The 6,507-nt window shown below is 34.4% G+C and overlaps 1 pseudogene; it reads left to right on the top strand.

The window, feature by feature from the left end:
- Positions 1–257: 257 nt before the first annotated feature.
- On the top strand, positions 258–1,607 carry LOC149946592 (uncharacterized; annotated as a pseudogene).
- The last annotated feature ends 4,900 nt before the right edge of the window (positions 1,608–6,507 follow it).

Genomic DNA, 6,507 nt, shown 5'->3' with positions numbered 1-6,507 from the left:
AGAAGAAGTAATAAGAGATGAGTGGGTGAGAAGAATAAGATTTGTCTCGTATAAACTTATCGATAGTAAATCACCAATAACCAAACGTAGGTTAAGTGGTAATACACCATTAAAAGATACCATTACTTGGATGCCTTCTAAAAGACAGTTAGTTTGCGGCCTTCATTTTCGAAAAAACGGTGTTAAACAAAAACAAGACAAGTTTCCGGTATTCATTGGGAACTACACCTTTCCAGAGCACCATAAGGAAACGTGAAATGTTTATTCCTGAAGTTGGGGCAAACGTAACAGTTGGCTTTGATAAACCCAAAGAAGATATTTTGAATAACGTGTGTTCATATTCTTGGGTATCTGATGTCATTGACTGTAATGACCATACGTATCACTTAACAAACTGCTCGATACAGGGAAAACATCGACATCTTTTATCTAATAACAGCAGAAGCAGTGAAGGCCAAATAGCTCTCTTAGAGGAACAGTTGTCCGAATGCCAACAAGAAGTAATTGAACTTCGTGAAAGAATATCTACTTTTGAAAGCTTATTGCGTGATAAGGATGCTGTTATTGAAAAAAATGCTGTGCGTGATAAGTTTTCTTTTGGAAATATTGCCAAAAATAAACAACAATTAAAGTTCTACACTGGCTTTCATACTGAAGAAGATTTAAATGCTTTCTATGACTATCTGAAAGATGATTTCCCAAAATTACATTTTTACAATAGTGCTAAAGGTTATGTGCGTAAGCGACCAAGAGACGAGTCTAGCCAAGGTAGAGCGCCCTTATTGGATTTCAAGAATCAGCTGTTTTTAGTTTTGTGTCGTATAAGAGTAGGGTTATTAGAAGAAGACTTAGGCTATCGTTTCGAGATAAGTACACAAACGGTTTGTAATATTTGGGTAACGTGGGTAGATTTTTTGTACAGAAGATTAACACGAATACCGATATGGCCATCTCGCAAGATTGTGGACGAATTTATGCCAGACGCATTTCAAGAGTTATACCCTTCAACTCGGGTTATTATTGACTGTTCAGAACTATTCATAGAGAAACCAAACCACTACACAACCCAAAGTGATACGTACTCGCAGTACAAAAAACACAACACGGCTAAAGGCCTACTAGGCATCGCACCTCTTGGATTTGTGACGTTTGTTTCCGATTTGGCACCCGGTAGGATTTCCGATAAAGAAATTACAATGGACAGTGGATTGATGGATAAGTTAGATAAAGGAGATAGTTTAATGGCTGACCGAGGTTTCATCATAGAAGAGGAACTGGAACGTCGGGGCGTTAAATTAAATATACCACCATTTCTAGGGAAAAAAAAACAACTCTCGAAAGAAGAAATTGAGAAAACTTGAAAAATTGCTAATTTGCGTATCCACATTGAACGAGTAATAGGAGAAATAAATAATTATCGAATTCTTAAATACGTTTTCCCCAACACTATGCACGACCAACTTAACAAAATTTGGATGATATGTAGTTATTTAACTAACATCATGAACGAACCGCTGCTTGATAGAAAAGAGAAGAAAACACCTGAAAATGATACATCACCTGACGACGAAACTGAGGGTCCATCAAATACTCAAGAAGGCCATTGAAAAATATTACACTGTAATGTATGTTGAAAATAATTTTTAACAAATTAGTTTTTTTATAAAAAATATATTTAATTTTCGCAATAAAAGATCATTAGCACCTAGTATTTGGACGGTTTCATTTGTTTATCACTTAACGCTTTTGCACAAAATGAGTGTAATAAAAATAACATAATTTAGGAACAATTATTTGACTAAAAAGATTTTCATCAAATCTTATTCTTTGGCAAAAAAATCTTATCCGGAAACTATAAAGAAGTCGCACCATTTGTAACCAGTAACTCCAAGCTGCCCTTGTACTTGATAATAGTAATTATGATTTTCTTTTAGAGCTAAACTACTATCTTTGTTAATTTTCAAACATGGGGCGTGCTTTTGTCCGATAGCTTCTTTTATTGATAGGCCTAGCTGTTTAGCTTTTGAGAGAGTTTTTATTTCTATTAATCCGTATTCGTTGATACTACTATCAAAGCATAAGCGATCAGGGGAGGCTCCAATTATTGGTAATGATGGATTAACGCAAAATCCAATCTTGAACGTTCTTACTAATCCACCCTTGTTAGTTTCATACATAGTAGTAGCGTTTCGACTCAGATCTGCTCCCTTTCTGATTGTTTTAACATATTTTTCAGTTACAACTTTTTGCCTCTTAATTATTTCTCAAAATTTTGATGCGGTGATTCTAATTTATCGCTCAACTTCCCACAACTGCCAATTTTCTGATTTTTTATCCGATTGGTCCCGTGTTAGACGCTCCAGTTCTTTGGCCTGTTCTAGCGTAATCAAAGAGTTCGCAGGGAATAACATATCTTTATGAGCGATGTTTGGAAAAGGTATTTCGTTTCTCTGAATTTCTAATTCATTGCTCGTAATCGAATCATTCGCTTCTTTTCGATCACCAAATTCTGGAGTAATAGGTCGATCTGTTGGTGTGAAGTCTCTTTCCGAAAGAATTTTTTGAAACATGGGTCTACGTTGCCCGAAAGCCTGACAAAAATTTTTCATTCTAATGTTCAATTTTTGATTATCTTCAGCCAACTCAATATCACTTAGCTTTGGTAGGGAAGAATACTTTGAGGTACCGTTTGTGCGCTTTTTATCAGAAACGTCTGATATACGATGTTTAAGCTTATGCCTCACGAAGTTTAATTTAGAAAATGTTTTGACTTGAAGTTAGACGTTTTTGAGGTTTGATTTCCCCACTGTCTTTCACCTTCGGTACATGAAACATCATCTTGAATGTAGATTCGTTTATCGACTTTGCAATCCCAGAGATAAAATAGAATGGCACTCACGTGTTTACAAACACCAGCAGTACCGCAGGGACAATGCGCAAGATTAACGTCTCCTCTTACGTTATCAAGACTAATTTGAGCTGTAGGATGACGTGACAATTCATTTCACATAAATGGAATCTTCAATGCGACACAAAAAAACACTTCTAACTTTGCCCGCTTTCACCATTCTGTTTCCGTCCTCTAAATGTTTGGTAGCCTTGTTTCGATTGAAATAATCAAAAATGATGTTGATACTGTATTGTTTAGGGAGATCTTTCAATTGCTTGGTCCAAGGACCTTTTGTGAAATTTTTCAAATTAACCACAGCTTTCTTACAAGGAGCTAGTTTTTGCTAGGTGTTGAGAGTTACTCTTCATTTGAGTTGGACTTTGTTTGAGTCGTAGTTTCTGGCTCTGGAAGATCTAATTTTCTTTTGGCTGAAGGTGTGTTCGATTTATTTCGCGGACTTTCTCCCAAAACAATTCTTATTTCTGGCGTAATTCCAGTCTTAGGAGTTTTAGGACTAAATAAATTTTCTTTTTCACTATGGCCTGTAGGTTGTAGGCCTAAAGTTGTCTGTGATTTCGGTTTGCAAAGCTTTGGTGTGTTTAAAACGTTCTCCATGTGAAATTAAATTCTAGGCCTATATTAAAAAAATAACGTTAATAATTATATTTAAAAAGATGACGAAAAGAAAATTTAATTCTTACCTTAAATCAAATAGTTTAGGAGACGAACGGTCACGAACCAGGCATCGCCGAGGCCCTAAGCGGAAGCGAGCGAGCTTTTTTAAATGTAGATTTTTTCATTTTAAGTTGTCAAAAACATTTTCGGTTGCCATAGCAAAACGGAAGCCCAGCGTAACTTTTCCCTTGGTAAAAATTCATGTTACCCCAAAGTCTACATACCCCCCGAGTTTCATCAAAATCGGTGATTTACACCTCGGGTACACTCCTCGTTAGTAAAATGTCATTAGGTACGATGCTAGTTAGGGCCTTTTCAATTGGTACCATCTTCTCAAATACATGTCCCTTCTTGGCCGCAGTAAAATGCTCAGGGTTACCTATATATCACCTTCTTTACTTAGCGTAGCTGAGCTTTTTCCTATAATATCTGTCCCTTCTTCAGAACTATAGACGAGTATATTTCTTGAAAATGTTTGGTTATACATATTTTTTAATACCAGTTCACATAACAATGTCAAAGAGTCAAGTCGACAGAAATTAAGATACGCTCTTTTAGATAGAAACTGGAAGTGAAAATCTTTAAGTGTTTATACATTAAAATAATTGGATACTTTTTATGTAAATTTTTACCTTCTTTCGTAAAATTTCAAAAAACAAAAACTCGGTTTTCTCAAAAAGGGGTTCTAAAACTTCCTTAAATTTGTCTTTCACAACGTCAGTGACCGATATATTACGATTGAGTCGATTGTAAGTTCTATTCAAATGACGAAACACTTAATTTAAATTTATAATTATTGTTACAAGAATATGTGTAAAATAATTTAATACTGGTGTAAGACTAAGAGCAGAGACAAGAATCAATTTAAAATGAATGTATATAAATACATAGCAATATACAAAACCAATAATACTTTAAAGCATTCAGTGACATTTGTCATACCACACATATTTCCAAAACTAATTTATTCGTCATTTAACAATATGTTGAAAACATTTCTTTCTATAAGGTTTACTACTTTGTAAAATAATAAACATACTTCATCAATTTCATTTATAAAATTATTTTTCATATACATTATCACGTACGTCAGGAATCAAATTCAGCATTATGAGCAATTTTTTGTTGTTTCCTAGTGATCACTGTGCTCTCTAAAACACTTCATCAGGGTAATTTTTGGAATTCTAAAACCTCTAAGAAAAGCAATTTTAACTTTATGTGCAAATGTTTTGCCAATACACCCCCTTCTTTCACCATTTTTCCAATTCCGTTAGAATTATATATTTGGTAACCCTGAATTTCTTAGTAGAACATAAAATAAACGAGGAAAACACTGATTTAAATGAAAACTAAAATAGCGGTAACATGAAAGAAATACGTTAATTTAAGTAAAAACTAAATGAGGTAAACTTCGGGAAGTAACCCAGCTCTAGACATTTCGTAACCCTTTTTAAAGCAAGTTTTTTTTGTCCATTTTCGTTGATTATTCTAAAAGTGATGGTTCCACATGAAGTTGAAGGACAACAGCGTTGGAATTTAGGCACGCCACCAGAGAAATTCACAAATTCATTTGGTTAGATCCGACCAGAACCTAAGCACTTCGAAGGACTAAATAAAACCACTTGAATACATACATTCTTAATTTGGGAACTTTAAACTTTGCGTCTTGTCCTCTCAGTGTCATCAGTTCGACAACTATGCGCCACTACTTTGTTGGAGGAACATATTTCACACATTTCAAAAGACTTCGTATTTTTACAACGTAAAATAGAGTACGCCACTACTCCGACCAAGAGAATGCCTGCATAAGCTCTTATGTATTATCTGGTCCCCACAGGTGCAAAGGTAAAATAATTGACTTTACTTGGTTAAAGTAGTATCTTTAAAATTTATAAGTGTCAGCCCAGTTTCATGACATTATATGCCAACAGCACAACCAATATAATTTTGCAGGTTAACAACACGCTGGTTCAAACAGTTCAACGACTTCATAACCACATGCATTCTCTGGTCCCTACAGCCGCATGAGTTAAAAATATTCTCCGCTTTACTTTGTTCAAGTAGTATCTTTGAAACGTAGCACTACTAGGCCAGTTCAATGACATTATATGCCCGTAGTCCAACCAATATAATTTGCAGGCTAACTACACGCTGGTTCAAACAGTTCAACGACTTCATAGGTATCATGCATATTCTGGTCCCCACAGACGCATGGGATAAAAGCATTCTCCGCTATACTTTGTTCAAGTAATATATCTCGTTCTTTGAATTTTTTTCAAAATTAGTAATATCAGTCCAGTTGTATGACAATATAGGAATACGCCAAGATCAACCAACATGATAACTAGGCAGGCTAGCTACACCCTGGTTCCAAACATCCATTGGCTTTGACGAAAACGTGGTATTATGGGTATTATGTATAGTTCATGATCTACAGTAAACTTCCCTTTCTTATAAAACACCATTTATTAGCAAGGTACTAACCTTATTCTGAAATGGTTTTCAATTTAACTACATGAGTTGACGTTTAGAGCTGGCTTACCTAATACATTTTTATTTTTGCACTAATCTAATTTTATTTTATTTTTACACTAATCTAATTTACTTCAATTTTAAGACCAACAACATATTTAATATCCTAAATAAAACTAGCTTTAAGCATAATACGCACTTAATAAACATTTTTTATGTTATAAAACTTAAAGGGAACATTGTGAATATTGTATCCAATTTTACGGACATTTGAAAAGATATTAAATTTATTGGTTTTTTAGATCGTGAACTACAATATTTAATCCAGGTTTTTTAGGAAGTCGGTTTTTGATCAACCACCGAGATATTATTAAAAAAATTATCGAACATGACTGAAGGCTCAAAATAGCGATTTTTCGAAATTTTACAGTTTTGTGAGAGGATGTTGTAAGATAGAAGCACATTTTTCA

Source organism: Leiobunum rupestre, chromosome 4 (assembly GCF_980474605.1).
Source record: "Leiobunum rupestre chromosome 4, qqLeiRupe1.1.hap1, whole genome shotgun sequence".
Lineage (NCBI taxonomy): Eukaryota > Metazoa > Arthropoda > Arachnida > Opiliones > Sclerosomatidae > Leiobunum > Leiobunum rupestre.
Note: the sequence above shows the minus strand (reverse complement) of the source record. Positions and strands in the feature narration are given on the sequence as shown.